Genomic DNA, 18377 nt, shown 5'->3' with positions numbered 1-18377 from the left:
TACATGGACTGTATCTCGCTATCCATAGCCTCTTTCCATTTAGCAGCCTCAGGGCCTGCCATGGCTTCCGTGTAGCTGTTAGGCTCATCCAGATTTACCAGTGTGTTATCACTGATAAGTGTCTCACCTTCTGCAGTAATATGAAAACCATAATAATGCTCAGGTGCATTCCTAACTCTGGTGGAACGCCTCAGAGGTATAGATTCTTTAGTCGGCTCAACAGGAGTTTCCTCCTCAGGTTGAGGGCTAGGGTTTGAGGTTCCTTCACCACTTGACTCTTGAATTTCCTCAAGGTCAATTTGCCTCCTACTGTCTCCTTGGCTCATGAATTATCTCTCTCTCTCTCGAAAGAATCCTCTTCTTGCTACAAAGACCACATTATCATTGGGTTTGTAGAAGATGTAACCAAAAGATTTATGTGGGTAGCCGATGAAAATACACCTTTCACTTCGGGGTTCGAGCTTATCGTGAGTCTCGCGTCTCACGAAAGCCTCGCAACCCCAAATCTTGATGTGGTCTAGATTGGGAACTTTTCCAGTCCACACCTCGTGAGGTGTTTTGGCAACCTTCTTTGGAGGGACTAGATTAAGGATATGGGCGGCAGTCTCTAAGGCATACCCCCAAAATGAGATTGGTAGCGAAGCTCGACTCATCATGGAACGAACCATGTCCAACAAGGTCCGATTGTGTCTCTCAGCTACACCATTCAACTGTGGTGTCCTAGGAGGTGTCAATTGTGAGACAATCCCACATTCCTTAAGATGGTCAAGGAACTCAGTACTAAGATACTCACCACCACGATCGGATCGAAGCATCTTAATGTTCCTGCCCAACTGATTCTCCATTTCTTGCTTAAACTCTTTGAATTTCTCAAAGGTTTCTGACTTATGCTTGATTAGGTAGACATATCCATATCTACTAAAATCATCAGTAAAAGTCACATAGAACCGATTAGCATCTCTTGTGGCGGTTCTAAAGGGTCCACACACATCCGTGTATATGAGGTCCAACAAACCTTCACCCCTAGCACAAGTGCCAGTAAAAGGTGACTTTGTCATTTTACCAAGCAAACAAGATTCACAACTATCATCTGACTTTAGGTCAAATGACTCCAAGACTCCATCCTTTTGGAGTTGGCCTATGCGTTTCTTGCTTACATGTCCAAGACGACAATGCCATAAGGATGCTTTATCTAAGCTAGTGCAAGACTTAATACACAATACATTATTTCCTAGATTATCTACAACAGATACAGTTTTATACACGCCATCACAAGGTAATGCTTTAAAATAAAGAACATTATTAAAGAAAGCATCAATACTACCATTATTATTATCAAAATAAAAGGTAAAACCTTGTTTATACAATGCATGAAAGGAAATAACATTTCTTGCCATTTCTGGTGAATAATAACATTTATTCAAATCTAATGTAAACCCACTATTTAGCACTAAGGAATAAACTCCTATCTTGGTGACAGGTGAAGCTTTCCTGTTTCCCATGATCAAGTTTATCTTTCCCTGCTCCACATTCTCACTTCTTTTTAGTCCCTACAAATCACAACATATGTGAATACCACAACCTGTATCAAGGACCCAAGACTTAGAATTAGGTGAGTTATTAGACAATATAGTGTATATACCTACATGGTTGGGTTTTACTTTGCCATCCTTCAAATCTTGCTGGTACTTTGGGCAGTTTCGCTTCCAGTGCGACTTTTCATGGCAATAGAAGCATTCAGCCTCATTAGGGTTAGCAGAAGGAGTGACAAAACCTTTCCTGGTTTTGCTTGAAGAGGAGCCTTCAAGGGTCTTACCCTAGGTACCCTTAGAAGGGTTCTTTCTCTTCTTCCCTTTGCCATGCCCGATTGCCAAGACATTGGCCGAAGTTGGAGTAGGAGTAGGAGTAGTAACAACCGACTTACCCTTTAGACCACTTTCGGCGGTCTTCAAGAGTCCTTGAAGTTTGCTGAGGGTGACTTCTTCCTTGTTCATGTGATATGTCATGCGGAATTGATCATAACACGATGGCAAGGAGTGCAAAATGATGTCTATTGCTAACTCCTCAGGGAAGTTCACATTCAGCTTCAGTAAACGGTCCACATACCTTTGCATTTTCTGCATGTGGCCCGTGATGGGTTCACCATCCTTCATTCGGGTTGTTATCATGGAGGAGATTATTTCATATCGCTCTTGACGAGCACTTTGATGGTAGCGGTCAATCAAGTCCTGGTGCATCTCAAAAGGATAATAGTCCTCATAGGACTTTTGGAGCTCGGCTGTCATGGTGGCCATCATGATGCATGCCACTTTTGTAGCATCTCTTTCATGTACCTCATATTCAGCAAGCTCTTCAGGAGTAGCAGTTGGCTCGGGTACCTTCAGCTCCTTGTCGAGAACATATTCTTTGTTCTCATACCGAGTGACCATCCTGATGTTTCTGATCTAATCTGTAAAGTTGGACCCATCAAAGATGACTCTCCCACAAAGATTCATGAGAGAGAAGGAGCTAGTAGGGTTTGAGCCAGAAGCATTGTTATTGGAAGACATCTGAAAAGAAGAGGGAATAGATTAGATTAGATATAGAGATAGTCCTTAACAAAACACCCAAATGTAATATTAAGGCTAGGACCCAACACAATATTTTATAACTTAGAAGAGGGATGCCGTAATCTAAGCTATAAGATATTTGAAGGTAGGTGAATGACGATTCACCAATTTCCACCATGAAAAACGAAATATTTAATTAGGTTTTAATTGGTTTAGAAACTCCTAGATTCTTTGAGATTCATTGAACTTTCTTCAATGGCATGTTTCAATCTCGAGTGTGCCCTTCAAGTTTTGTGACTGGGATGCCGAGGATCACAAAACAAGGTGTGAAGTAACCATGCAAATTACTTGGTACCCTTAATGTATTACCCCTCAATCGATGTGCCGGTTAACCACACACGCTCCATCGATACTATGATAAACATTAAGTCACCCTTTACCTACCTTGTTAAGTTCAAGTTAGTGTGCCGGTTAACCACACACGCTCCACTAACGACTTAAACAAAGTGTAAAGTGTAATTTCATGGATTAGCACCTTATTCACATTTTCCTAAAATAACTAAGATTGGGAATTCAATAAAGTTTAGTTACTTTAGTATTATCATTATACTTTTAATGAGAATTTATAAGTCCTTGTCCTACCCGTTCGGCTAACGACCCTCCACTGATCAAGGAAGCGGTGGGTGAGAGCCATTAAGTTGTCATTTTATAGGCAACAACCTTATACCCCCCTTATAGACCGGCTTCGTGAATGAGGCGTACTAGCGGTAAGACGACTTGATCTTATACATATATAAATATTATTAAACTTATAATATTATAAAGTATAAGGGTTGAATTTTAACTTTTAAAATTCTAGGGGTTGGAACTAAAGTTTTTAATATGACTTTACATGTTCCAAAACTTGAGGGCAAGTTTTGTAAACTTTCAAAACTTTTCATTTCTCATAACTTATGAGTTAATGGTTATTAAAAATGAAGACTCTTCATTTTTTGTAACCTATGTGTTCTTTTAATGGTTATTTATAAATGTGACTTTTGGTTATCCATAACTTAAGAACTAGTTATGGACTCCATTAAAACACATAAAGATCAAAAATTAATCTAATCAATTATTAGCACATAATTTCTATGATCTTCTAAACTCATATGTTTATGAATGTTCATATCAAAAATTTCAAGAATCGTAAGTACATATACAAAACTTGAAATTTTGATACGAGCTTTTGAACAAAACTTCGATTTTCAAGTTCTTTTTTTTTTGCATCAAGTATCAAATAAACAAACCAGGCTCTGATACCACTAATGGGTTTTCCCCATTCTAACACTCCTATGGTGTACATGCAACCCTAGAAACCTTGGATCTATGTTTGACTAAGATACATGCAAATAATTATTTTTCCAAGGTTCTTATCCTAACTAGCATGTCATGGGGTACTTGAATCAAATAAAACTAGTAGAATTACTTACCTTGTAGTAGTAGTTGATTGCTTGGAGTTTGAGAGCCTAGCACCAATAATGTGGATGCCTCAAATGGAAGTCACAAATCACCACAAACTTGGAAACTTGAGAGAATAGTCACAAACTTCTTGAAATCGGCCCTCTTAGTTTACACACATCAACTAGTGCAATTTCAAGAACCAAAGCCTCCTTTATATAGTGTGATGGATTAGGGTTACATCCATGTAAACCCTAATACCCATGTCTTTTCATTTCCATGAGATCCATGGGTTAAAGCTCCATGGAGTATCCATGGACTTTCCATGCAAGCCTAGCCCATTCCAAATAAGCATTAGCCCACATTATATAAATACAAGAGCCCATATTTAATTAGTCATACTTTTGATCTCTAAATTAATTCTAAATTAATTATAGATCAATACAAATTAAATAATATGATTTTATATTAATATATTAGGACTTATAATATATTAATAAATCATAACTTATACTATTCTCAAACGATTATCCATAAATTGTTCGGGTGAAGTGCAACCCAAATGGACCATGCCGGGTCGGGTCAAGTACATACCAAATATGGTTATGGACATAGACACTATGTCCAACAGTGTTTTCACAGTATTTTCTTATGAATGTTTTTATGTGTTGGTTAATTAAAAAGAAATTTTTGGACCTGAAAATTAGGATGTTACAAGTTGGTATCAGAGCCCTGGTTTGAGGGATTCGGACACACCCTCGGGGGTGTCTGGACTCAAACTGAGGGGCTAAAAGGTTTTTACAAGGAAAAAATGGTTTTCTAAAAATCTAAATGGAAGGATTTTAAGAAAGACGAAGTGTGTGATGTATGCGACCGGCCGGGCTCAAGTAAGTTTTCCCCAAGATACCCATACTTGATATGTTATGCTAGAATAGGACTAAGGATCTAGGAGGATGCCTTATATGCTTGTTGTATGAGCTGTATGCTAGGACTGTTTAGTCAGCAGTAGGATGGCCTGTGTAGGTTATGCCTGATTTGGTTACCCAATGCTCGGATGCTGCTTGCTTTGTGCTATGGGGTTTATGGCCACCTTCAACTAGCTAAGGAACGGATATGTAACAGTATCCACAAGTTAGTTAGGGGGAAGTGGTGGGGACTCCTAGTGCAGCTGATGGCGGAGGGTAGGTCGGAGAGTGCCCTAGGAAAGCCTAGGATGAGGTCAGTGGAAAGGGTATCGGTAAAAGGGACTTGGTGAAGTCGAAGCAATCCTTAATGAAAGTACGGGTAGATGTGGAAGGTAGTATGGGCCCGTACTACTGAAAGCAGAGGACCCGTACTCAGATCAAGGAAGGTTGAGACAGAACCGGGAACCTTGGAGAGTGTGTTAGACCTCTCGAGAGTATGTATGATCCTGACATTTATGCGTGTATTTCCAGCATGGTGACCACGCGACATGGAGCAGGAGGTTCCGAATCGGGATCAGGATCGGGCTCGGGTGCAGGATCCGAGCAGGTTGATGACGGGCTGCGCGAGTTCATCGCGTATGAGATCACGAGAGGCATTCTTGAGTCGACCCCGGTCATTTTCCGATCGATCAAGGAAGGGATTGTTGAGCTGATGGAGGATCGTCTCTGGGCATTCAGGACTTCCGAGGGAGCGGTGCATCGGATTTCCATGGGGCGAAGGACCTCATTGCTGCCAGACGATGGATTGCAGACATTGAGTCTGCACAGCTGACTAGCTTCTGCCCCGAGGGGTCGAAGGTGAGGTATGCAGCAAGATGTTTGAGAGACAGGGCCAGAGATTGATGGGAGTCGGTTGGTGACTCTCTGGGAGCCTCGACTGTTGAGGCTATGACCTGGTCAGATTTTATGACCCGGTTCAGGGCTGAGTTCGCACCTGCAGTGGAGCTTCAGCAGTTGGCTAGAGATTTGTTGGACATGAGACAGACTATGGAGACTGTGGTGGAGATCACCGCCAAGTTCCGGGAGAGGGCATTGTTGGTGCCCCAGTATGCGGGTGATGAGGACATGAGGAGGACCCGCTACCATGATATGTTATGAGCTGACATCTGGGAGCATGTCGGTTTCTCAGCTTGCCCTACCCTGGATTCCATGATTGTCAGGGCTAGAGAGAGGGAGATTGATCTGGAGCACATCCGGAAAAGGAAGGCAGCGGAGGGGCTGACGACGGGGGCTTCGGGGAAGAAGCCCAAGGGATCCGATGGTAGGCCGAAAGGCCAGTCTGGGCGGGACCGTTGTGGGAAATGCGGTCGGTCACACGAGGGAGCTTGCCGCACTGGGCGGGGTTCAGGCTGCTATAAGTGCTGTAAGGTTGGGCATTTTGGCAGAGATTGTACCGCCCCTACTCCTGCAGTACAGATGACAGACCTGATTTGCTTCCATTGCAATCAGAGGGGCCATAAAAAGGCCAACTGCCCGAGATTGTCAGCAGCATCAGCAGTGGCACCGGTCTTAGCGACAGCGCGGGTTGCAGATGGCCGGAAGGCCAAGACAGAGGCTCCAGTGGTGCGGAGCCGAGCATTTCAGTTGACAACCGAGGAGGCACGCGTTGCACCTGATGTGGTGACAGGTATGACTTCTTGTTTATGCTTGTATGATATGCTGTTGTGATGTTGATATGTTATGTATGCGCTCTGGTTAGGATCGTTCCATGTGAACGGTATTCCAGTTCAGGTATTGTTTGATTCGGGTGCTACCCGATCGTTTGTCTCTCTTGCGCTTAGCAAGAAGTTTCCGGAATCTTCGGGCATGTTGGATTGCCCTCTAGAGGTCGAGATTGCGGACGACCGGTCGATACGAGCGTCAGAGGTCTACCGGGATTGTGTTTTGAGGCTGTTCGAGGAGCGTTATCTGGTAGATCTGGTTCCCATACCTTTGCGGGGGAACAAGGTTATTATCGGTATGGATTGGCTGAGCCCCAATGGGGCAGTGATTGATTGTGCACAGCAGTTGGTGCGGATCAGGACCCCACGTGGGGGAGAGCTGGTAATTCAGGGCGAGAGGCCACTGCGAGGACCAGCTTTATGTTCAACAGCGAGAGCTAGGCGTTACCTCCAGCAGGGTTGTGCAGGTTATGTCGCCTATGTTATGGATACCCGGGAGGCGGGTAGGGCGACGGTGGGCGATGTGCCCGTGGTGCGAGAGTTCGCGGACGTATTCCCCGAGGAGCTGCCTGGGATACCTCCGGAGCCACAGGTGGAGTTCAGGATCGACCTAGTCCCTGGTGCGGCTCCGATAGCCAAGGCACCGTATCGGTTGGCTCCTCCCGAGATGTAGGAGTTGTCTACACAGCTACAGGAGCTGTTAGACAAGGGATTCATTAGACCGAGTAGTTCTCCCTGGGGAGCCCTGATTTTCTTCGTGAAGAAAAAGGACGGGTCGCATCGGATATGTATAGACTATAAGGAGCTGAATAAGGTAACGGTAAAGAACCGTTACCCACTCCCGAGGATTGATGACCTCTTTGACCAGCTACAGGGAGCGTCTTGGTTCTCCAAGATTGATTTGCGTTCAGGGTATCATCAGATGAGGGTCAGAGAGGAGGATGTACAGAAGACGGCGTTCCGGACGCGTTATGGCCACTATGAGTTCGTGGTGATTCCTTTCAGGCTCACCAACGCTCCTGCCGCGTTCATGGATCTCATGAACCGCGTGTGTAGACCGATGTTAGACCGGTCTGTGATAGTGTTTATCGATGATATCTTGGTTTACTCCAAGACGCGAGAGCAGCATGAGGAGCATCTGCGAGAGGTTCTGGAGACTTTGAGGAGGGAGAGCTTGTAGGCTAAGTTCTCCAAGTGCGAGTTCTGGTTGCGCGAGGTGCAGTTTCTGGGGCACCTTGTCAACCAGAACGGGATTTCGGTAGATCCGGCCAAAGTGGAGGCCGTGATGAGGTGGGAGGTTCCGAGGTCTCCATCTGAGATTCGGAGTTTCCTAGGATTAGCCGGCTACTATCGGAGATTCATCCAGGATTTCTCCAAGATAGCCGTACCCCTGACCAGGCTAACGAGGAAGGTCGTGGTTTTTCGTTGGGGGCCTGAGCAGCAGGCTGCATTCGAGACATTGAGGCAGAGATTGTGCGAGGCGCCAATCTTAGCCCTGCCAGAGGGCATGGAGGATCTCGTCGTGTACTGTGATGCGTCCATCTCGGGCTTGGGCGCAGTATTGATGCAGAGAGGGCATGTTATTGCTTACACTTCGAGGCAGCTGAAGCCTCACGAGGCAAACTACCCGACGCACGATTTGGAGCTGGGGGCTATTGTGTTCGCCCTCAAGATTTGGCGTCATTACCTCTATGGGGTTCGTTGTATGATTTACACGGACCACAAGAGCATGAGGTATCTCATGGACCAGCCAAATCTGAACATGAGGCAGCGTCGGTGGCTTGATGTGGTAAAGGATTATGATTGTGAGATCCTCTACCACCCGGGGAAGGCCAATGTGGTGGCCGACGCGCTTAGCCGTAAGGCAGCGCCGATCAGGGATATCTGTCTGAGGATGACAGTGGTGACTCCGCTGTTGGAGCGGATTCGGGAGGCCCAACAGGAGGCCATGAAGGAGGAACATCGGAAGAGCGAGCGGATTGTGGAGTAGTTTTCCTCCTTCGACTATGATTGCCGAGGGTTATTGACTCTTCACCATAGGGTGTGGGTCCCTTATCATGGAGGCGTGCGCCAGATCCTAATGGAGGAGGCACACAAATCTAGATTTTCTATCCATCCCGGAGCGACGAAGATGTATAGAGATCTTCGTCCCGATTATTGGTGGCCCTGCATGAAGCGGGACGTAGCATGGTACGTGGAGCGGTGCTTGACCTGCAGGAAGGTCAAGGCCGAGCACCAGAGGCCACACGGCAAGATGCAGCCGTTAGATATCTCGCTGTGGAAATGGGAGGATATTACGATGGATTTTATCACAAAGCTTACCAGGACCGCGCGAGGGGTGGATTCGATTTGGGTCATCGTCGATCGATTGACCAAGAGCGCTCATTTTATTCCGATTCCGGAGAGTATCTCGGCCGAGAAGTTGGCCGACATCTATATCAGGGAGGTGGTGTCGCGACACGGGGTGCCAGTTTCAGTGATTTCCGACAGGGATATACGGTTCACTTCCAGGTTTTGGAAGAAGTTTCATGACGAGCTGGGTACTCGTCTACATTTCAGCACCGCTTTTCACCCGCAGACGGATGGTCAGAGCGAGCGGACCATCCAGACGCTAGAGGATATGCTATGGGCATGTGTTTTAGACTTCGGAGGTAGCTGGGATACCTACCTTCCGTTGGCGGAGTTCTCGTATAATAATAGCTATCATGCGAGTATCGATCGACCTCCATTCGAGATGTTGTACGGGAGGAAGTGTAGGACCCCGATATGCTGGGTCGAGGTTGGCCAGAGGGTCATGGGGAGCACCGATGTAGTGCTCAAGACGACCGAACGGATCCAGCAGGTCAGGAGCAGGCTTCAGACCGCTCAGAGTCGGCAGAAAAGTTATGCCGACAAGCGCCGATCAGAAATGGAGTTTCAGGTCGGGGATATGGTTCTCCCGAAGGTGTCGCCATGGAAGGGCGTCATCCGATTCAGGAAGCGGGGCAAGTTGGGTCCCAGGTATATTGGACCCTTCAGGGTTATAGCCCGGGTGGGCAAGGTGGCTTACAGGTTGGATCTGCCAGCCGAACTCAGTCAGATCCACAACACTTTCCACGTCTCTCAGCTGCGGAAGTGCCTGGTGGACGACTCAGCAGTAGTACCCTTAGAGGATATTCAGGTCGATGACAGCCTGAATTACATTGAGCGACCTGTAGCAATCCTTGACCGGAAGTTGAAGGATCTGAGGAACAAGAGGGTTGAGCTGGTAAAGGTGCAATGGCAGCACCGGAAGGGCTCGGAATGGACTTGGGAGCCGGTGGATGAGATGATGGAGCATTACCCAGAGCTGTTCCAGGATCGAGTAGCATACTTCGAGGACGAAGTCTAAAATAAGTGGGGGAGATTTGTAGCACATGGTGTTGGATAAGGTGTCTAAGTCCATAACTTATTTGGTATATACTTGACCCGACCCGGCATGGTCCATTTGGGTTGCACTTCACCCGAACTATTTATATGGATAACATTATGAGAAGAGTATATTTGCAGCCTACTAATATATTATAAGTTATAATATATTAATATGAAATTGTATTATTTAATTAGTATTGATCTTAAATTAATTATGAATTAATTTAGTGATCATAAGGTGACTAATTGAATAATGGGCTATTGTACTTATATAGTGTGGGCTAACACTTATAAGGAAATGGGCTAAGCTTGAATGGGAGTCCATGGATGATCCATGGAGCTTTTAACCCATGGATCCTTGGAATAGGAAAAGACATGGGTTATTAGGGTTTGCATGGTTCATAACCCTAATCATTTACACTATATAAAGAGGCTTATGGTGCTTGAAAAGAGACTATGTGTGTGTGCATAAGGTGTGGCCGATTTCTAGAGTATTAGAGTGCTCTCTCATAAGTTTTCCAAGTTTGTAGTGATTTGTGATTTCCATTTGAGGCATTCGCATTATTGGTGCTTGGCTCTCAAACTCCCAAGGAATCAACTCACTAACAAAGGTATGTAATTCTTCTAGTATCTTTTATGTTTAAAAGTACCCCATGTATGCTAGATAGGTTATGAACCTTGGAAAATTATTTTGCATGTATTTTAGACAAATATAGATCCAAGGTTTCTAGGGTTGCATGAACACCTTAGGAGTGTTAGTTTGCTCAAAACCCAACAGTGGTATCAGAGCCTAGGCTTGTTTGTTTGATACTTGATGCAAACTTGTTGAAAAACTCAAGTTTTCTGCATTCTGTAGCATGAACTCGCCGAGTCCATGGGGGGACTCGCCGAGTGCATGAGTAAATTCATCCTACTCGTCGAGTAGGTTCGTGCACTCGACGAGTAGAAGCCTCAGAATGCAGATTTTCGAGTTTTGCTGCTGGAAATGGACTAGAAACATTACCCTAAACTGTTTTGGTGTTATAAAACCTGTTTTAGATGGTGTAATGTTTATGCTAATCCATTTACAATGGCTTATATCAAAATTGCATGATGATATGTGTTCATATGTTCTTGGAATTTTTGATATGATGTTCATGTTCTTATGAATTATTGTTAGATCATAGGAATTATTTGCTAAATTGTTTATTGATAATTCTTGATCATTTATGTGTTTTAATGGAGTCCATAATTTGTCCTCAAGTTATGGATTTCCAAACGTCACTTTCATTTATGCACACTTAAAACACATAAGTTACATGAAAATGAAGAGACTTCATTTTATGAACCTTTAATTCATAAGTTATGAAATGAAAAGTTTTGAATAGTTTCAAAACTTGTCCTCAAGTTTTGGAATTTGTAAAGTTACACACACTTTAATATACTTTAATTCCAAACCCTTAGAGTTTTAAAAGTTAAAATTCAACACTTATACTATTTATAACATTAATGGTTAATTATTATATATATGTATAAGATTAACCCGTTTTACCGTTAGTAGGCCTCATTCACGAAGCCGGTCTATAAGGGGGGTATAAGGTTGTTGCCTATAAAATGGCAACTTAATGGGTGTCCATTCTCACCCACCGCTTCCTTGATCGGTGGAGGGTCGTTAGCCGAACGGGTAGGACAATGACTTTAAATTCTCATTAAAAGTATAATGAATATTATAAAGTAACTAAACCTTTAATAAATTCCCAATCTTAGTTACTTTAGGAAAATGTGAATATGGTGCTAACCCATGAAATTCACACTTTGTACCTTACCAAGTCGTTGGTGGAGCGTGTGTGGTTAACCGACACACTAACTTGGACTAGTAAGGATCACGAAGGGTGACTTCATGTTTATCATAGATCGGTGGAGCGTGTGTGGTTAACCGGCACATTGATTAGGTGATAATATTAAGGGTACCAAGTGAATTTGCATGGTTATTCACACCTTGTTTTGTGATCCTCGGCATCCCAGTCACAAAAATAAAGGGCACAATCGAGATTGAAACATGCCATTGAAAAGTTCAATGAATCTCAAAAGAATCTAGGAATTTCAAAACCAATTAAACCTAATAATTCATTTCGTTTTCATGGTGGAAATTGGTGAATCGTCATTCACCTACCTTCAAATATGTTATAGCTTAGATTACGGCATCCCTCTTCTAAGTTATAATATATTGTGTTGGATCCTAGCCTTAATATTACATTTAGGTGTATTATTAAGGATTCAATATATCTAATCTAAACTTGTTTTCTTCTTTTCAGATGTCTTCCAACAACAATGTTTCGGGCTCTAACCCTACTGGCTCCTTTTCCCTCATGAACCTTTGTGGGAGGGTCATCTTTGATGGTTCCAACTTCATGGGTTGGATCCGGAACATCAGGATGGTCACTCGTTACGAGGACAAGGAATATGTCCTCGATAAGGAGCTAAAGGAGCTTGATGAGTCCACTGCTACTCCTGAGGAGGTCGCTGAGTATCAGGCACATGAAAGAGATGCCACCAAGGTGGCATGCATCATGATGGCCACCATGACAGCTGAACTCCAAAAGTCCTATGAGGACTATTACCCTTTTGAGATGCATCAGGATCTGATGGAAAGGTACCATCAGAGTGCTCGTCAAGAGCGGTATGAAATAATCTCCTCCATGATCACTACCCGTATGAAGGATAGCGAAACAATCACGAGCCACATGCAGAAAATGTAAAGGTATGTGGACCGTCTAATGAAACTGAATGTGAACTTCCCTGAGGAGTTGGCAATTGATATCATTTTGCACTCCTTGCCCTCGTGTTATGATCAATTTCGTATGACATACCACATGAACAAGGAGGAAGTCACACTCAGTAAGCTTCATGGACTTCTGAAGACTACCGAAAGTGGTCTTAAGAGTAAGTCGGTTGCTACTCCTACTCCTACTACTACCCCTGTTTTGGCTATCGGGCAAGGCAAAGGGAAGAAGAGGAAGCACCCTTTGAAGGGTACCAAGGGAAAGACCCTTAAAGGCTCCTCATCTGGAACCAAAGGTGGTTCTATCACTCCTTCTGCCATCCCTAAGGATGCTGAATGCTTCTACTGTCAAAATAAGGGGCACTGGAAGCGAAACTGCCCAAAGTACTTGCAGGATGTCAAGGATGGGAAAGTGAAACCATCCCATGCAGGTATTTACACTATATTGTCTAATAACTCACCATATTCTAATTCTTGGGTTCTTGATACAGGTTGTGGTATTCACATCTATTGTGACTTGCAGGGCCTAAGAAGAAGTGAGGATGTGGAGCACGGAAAGATAAATTTAATCATGGGGAACAAGAAGGTTATACTTGTTGCCAAAATTGAAGTTTATACTTTGTTGCTAGATAGTGGGTTAAAGTTAGATTTGAATAAATGTGTGCACTCATCTGAAATGGCGAGGAATATTATTTCCTTTCATGCTTTGTACAAACAAGGTTTTACCTTTTCTTTTGATAATGAAGTTGGTAGTATTAATGCTTTCGTTAATAATGTTCTTTATTTTAAAGCATTACCTTGTGATGGTGTGTATGAAGCTGTATCGGTTGTAGATAATTTAGGAAATAATGTATTATGTATTGATTCTTCTACTAGCTTGGATAAAGCATCTTTGTGGCATTGTCATCTTGGACATGTAAGCAAGAAACGCATAGGCCAGCTCCAAAAGGATGGAGTCTTGGAGTCGTTCGACCTCAAGTCGGATGATAGTTGTGAGTCTTGTCTACTTGGAAAAATGACAAAATCACCCTTCACTTGTACTTGTGCAAGGGGTGAGGGTTTGTTGGACCTTATACATACTGATGTATGTGGACCATTCAAAACCGCCACAAGGGATGCTAATCGCTATTATGTGACTTTTATTGATGATTTTAGTAGATATGGTTATGTCTACTTAATCAAACATAAGTCAGAAACTTTTGAAAGGTTTAAAGAGTTTAAACAGGAAGTAGAAAATCAATTGGGTAGGAACATTAAGATGCTTCGATCCGATCGAGGTGGTGAGTATCTTAGTACTGAGTTCCTCGACTATCTTGAGGAGTGTGGGATTGTCTCACAATTAACACCGCCCAGGACACCACAGCTAAATGGTGTAGCTGAGAGGCGTAATCGAACTTTGTTGGACATGGTTCGCTCTATGATGAGTCGAGCTTCGCTACCAATCTCTTTTTGGGGGTATGCCTTAGAGACTGTCGCCCACATCCTTAATCTAGTCCCTACAAAGAAGGTTGCCAAAACACCTCATGAAATGTGGACTGGGAAAGTTCCCAATTTGGACCATATAAAGATTTGGGGTTGCGAGGCTTTCGTGAGGCGCGAGACTCATGACAAGCTCGAACCTCGAAGTGAAAGGTGTATTTTCATCGGCTACCCACAAAAATCCTTTGGTTACCTCTTCTACAGACCCAGTGAGAATGTGGTCTTTGTGGCTAGGAGAGGGGTCTTTCGAGAGAGAGAATTTATAAACCAAGGAGACAATGGGAGGCAAATTGACCTTGAAGAAATTCAAGACTCAATTGGTGAAGGAACCTCAGACACTAGCAATCAACCTGAGGAGGAAATTCATGTTGATCCAGCTGACGAGTCTATACTTCCGAGGCGTTCCACAAGGGTTAGGAACACACCTGAGTTTTATTATGGATTTCATATTACTACGGAAGGTGATACATTTATCAGTGACAGTACACTGGTAAATCTGGATGAACCTAACAGTGTTAAGGAAGCCATGGCGGGCCCAGAGTCTGCTAAATGGAAGGAGGCTATGGACAGCGAGATACAGTCCATATATGACAATCAAGTTTGGAACTTGGTTGACAATGTACCAGGCCGTAAGACAGTCGGATGCAAATGGATCTTCAAGAAGAAGATTGACATGGATGGGAAGGTGCACACTTATAAGGCTTGACTGGTTGCGAAGGGTTTTACTCAGACTCAGGGTGTTGATTATGATGAAACCTTTTCACCAGTAGCAAAGATTAAGTCTATTAGGGTTATGCTAGCCATTGCTGGATTTCATGATTATGAAATATGGCAAATGGATGTCAAAACCGCTTTCCTTAACGGAAAGTTGGCTGAGGATGTTTACATGAATCAGCGAGAGGGTTTTGTCAGTGCGGAGTACCCCAATAGAGTGTGCAAGCTTGAGAAATCCATTTACGGATTGAAACAAGCATCTCGAAGTTGGAATCTTTGTTTCGATGAGAAGGTCAAAGAGTTTGGTTTCTCAAGAAGTGAAGATGAGTCCTGCATGTATGTCAGAGCTAGTGGGAGTATAGTTAGCTTTTTGGTACTGTATGTGGATGACATACTACTCATAGGAAATGACATCCCAACCTTGCAGGAGGTTAAGTCCTGGCTTGGGAAGTGCTTTGCTATGAAGGACCTTAGAGAAGCTGCCTATATCCTAGGGATAAGGATATTAAGAGAAAGGAGTAAAAGACTAATTAGACTTAGTCAGAGTATCTACTTGGATAAGGTGTTGAAAAGGTTCAACATGCAGAATTCCAAGAAAGGACAATTACCGATCCAAAGCAATGCCAAACTAAGCAAGGCTCAGAGCCCGAGTACAGAAGATGAGATAGCTGAGATGAGTCGATTACCTTATGCTTCCGCTGTTGGCTCGATCATGTATGCTATGACTTGTACCCGTCCTGATGTGGCCTTCGCTTTGAGCATGGTCAGCAGATATCAGGGGAACCCTGGCAAGGCTCATTGGACCACGGTAAAGAATATTCTCAAGTACCTGCGGAGGACTAAGGATTGGATCCTTACCCTTGGTGGGAGTGATGACTTGAGAGTAGTAGGGTATAGTGATGCTAGCTTTCAGACTGATAGGGATAACTTCCGCTCTCAGTCGGGCTGGGTCTTTACCTTAAATGGAGGGGCAATCACTTGGAAGAGTTCCAAACAGGAGACTATAGCTGATTCGACTTGTGAATCAGAGTACATAGCAGCGAGTGAAGCGGCAAAGGAGGCGATATGGCTGAGGAACTTCATCGGAGACCTTGGAGTTGTACCAGCTATTAAGGACCCTATGGAGATTTTCTGTGACAGCAATAGTGCGGTTGCCTTAGCCAAGGAACCAAGAGATCATGGCAGATCCCGACACATTGATAGAAAATATCACTTCATAAGACACAAGATAGAAGAGGGACTCCTCGTGGCAAAGAGGGTATCGTCAGATGAGAACCCTGCGGATCCCCTTACGAAGGGACTGACGAGGGTGAAGCATTTGCAGTATGCGAGACGCATCGGGCTGAGGGACGATATTAGTTTTACAGATTAGATAGTTATTACTGAAACTTGTAAAATGTAATCGACGTTTGATGATGAATAAAAGTTGTGATTTATTTATGAGTAAGGTGTTGCTATCATTGTCAATTATTTACTATTGTTTCAGCTTTGCATGTTTTGACTTCCAGAATAATAAGTTTATTCAAACTCTCCACAGTCGGTCATATGTCGGAAGTAGGTATGAATCAAGACTGTCATGAATTGGGATTGTAGATGACTAAAGGTGTTTAGCCATAGCAATGATTGCTACAACATTCATGAGTACTCATAAGTTATGAGTATTGGAATAAACCCACGCTCACTTGTATCACTTCATGGAATTTATCTCGAGTGATCGTGAGACGGTAATATCATATAAGTCTTCAAACCTAGAGATATGAGTTGTTACCTATGAGTTGGTTGTGCATTGATTGCACGTAAACGCATCAGTAACTTGATGTTATAAAACGTGCCTTTGTGTGCAATTCAATAAGTAGTAGAACAAGCATATGAGTCGAAGTTTATCTGTTCCTTCTAGAAATAGAAGCGATATCTGGGCCCCTCGATGATTTTGTTTTGACCTATGTACCGGGCCCGGTCAGAACTAAATTGATGTGTTCGATTAAGTTCTTTGTCAAACAAATCAGAAATCGGGAAACAAACTGCTGGACAATAAGTAAGACATTGTTCCGTGTATTTGTCCGGCTGATATCATGAGAGCAGAGCATTATGTGATCACTTATCTAAAATGGCGCTTCATAGTTCAACAGAGTTTTCGAGAGCTATGATTGCCGGTTGGTTCCTGAAGCTATATAGGCAAATACAGTTATCAGACTTATCCAAGAGGGAGACTGTTGGATAAGGTGTCTAAGTCCATAACTTATTTGGTATATACTTGACCCGACCCGGCATGGTCCATTTGGGTAGCACTTCACCCGAACTATTTATATGGATAACATTATGAGAAGAGTATATTTGCGGCCTACTAATATATTATAAGTTATAATATATTAATATGAAATTGTATTATTTGATTAGTATTGATCTTAAATTAATTATGAATTAATTTAGTGATCATAAGGTGACTAATTGAATAATGGGCTATTGTACATATATAGTGTGGGCTAACACTCATAAGGAAATGGGCTAAGCTTGAATGGGAGTCCATGGATGATCCATGGAGCTTTTAACCCATGGATCCTTGGAATAGGAAAAGACATGGGTTATTAGGGTTTGCATGGTTCATAACCCTAATCATCTACACTATATAAAGAGGCTTATGGTGCTTGAAAAGAGACTATGTGTGTGTGCATAAGGTGTGGCCGATTTCTAGAGTATTAGAGTGCTCTCTCATAAGTTTTCCAAGTTTGTGGTGATTTGTGATTTCCATTTGAGGGATTCACATTATTGGTGCTTGGCTCTCAAACTCCCAAGGAATCAACTCACTAACAAAGGTATGTAATTCTTCTAGTATCTTTTATGTTTAAAAGTACCCCATGTATGCTAGATAGGTTATGAACCTTGGAAAATTATTTTGCATGTATTTTAGACAAACATAGATCCAAGGTTTCTAGGGTTGCATGAACACCTTAGGAGTGTTAGTTTGCTCAAAACCCAACACCTGGTTCTTGGAATGTATTTTTGTTTAAGTATTTTTGCATTTTTGGCCTTGGACTCGGCGAGTTGAAGGACCAACTCGCCGAGTAGAAGCGGGATGAGGCGCAGGATTTAAGTGATGAACTCGTCGAGTCGGGTCCCGGACTCGACGAGTAGACTCTGACTGGACAAAAACCCTAATCTGAGGGTTTGCACCCTATTTAAACAATGTTATGACGGCCACAACGTCCCTTATGCTCCCAGAACACCTCTCATTGAAACCCTAGCCGTTATTGAAGCAATCTAAGCCTTGTTGGTGGATTTTGGTGCTTGTGGTCTTAAGAAGGAAGGAGAAAGGCTTGAGGAAGCAAGTAAAGATCAAGGGAACCCGAGTTTGTGCACCTTCTTCAGTTCATTGAAGGTAAAAAGCTGTAACCTTGCTCTTTCATTTGTTAGATCCCTTTTT

Source organism: Lactuca virosa, chromosome 3 (genome assembly GCF_052849685.1).
Source record: "Lactuca virosa cultivar CGN04683 chromosome 3, Lactuca_virosa_CGN04683_v6, whole genome shotgun sequence".
NCBI lineage: Eukaryota > Viridiplantae > Streptophyta > Magnoliopsida > Asterales > Asteraceae > Lactuca > Lactuca virosa.
The sequence above is the reverse complement of the archived record's forward strand: the minus strand, read 5'-3'. Positions refer to the sequence as shown.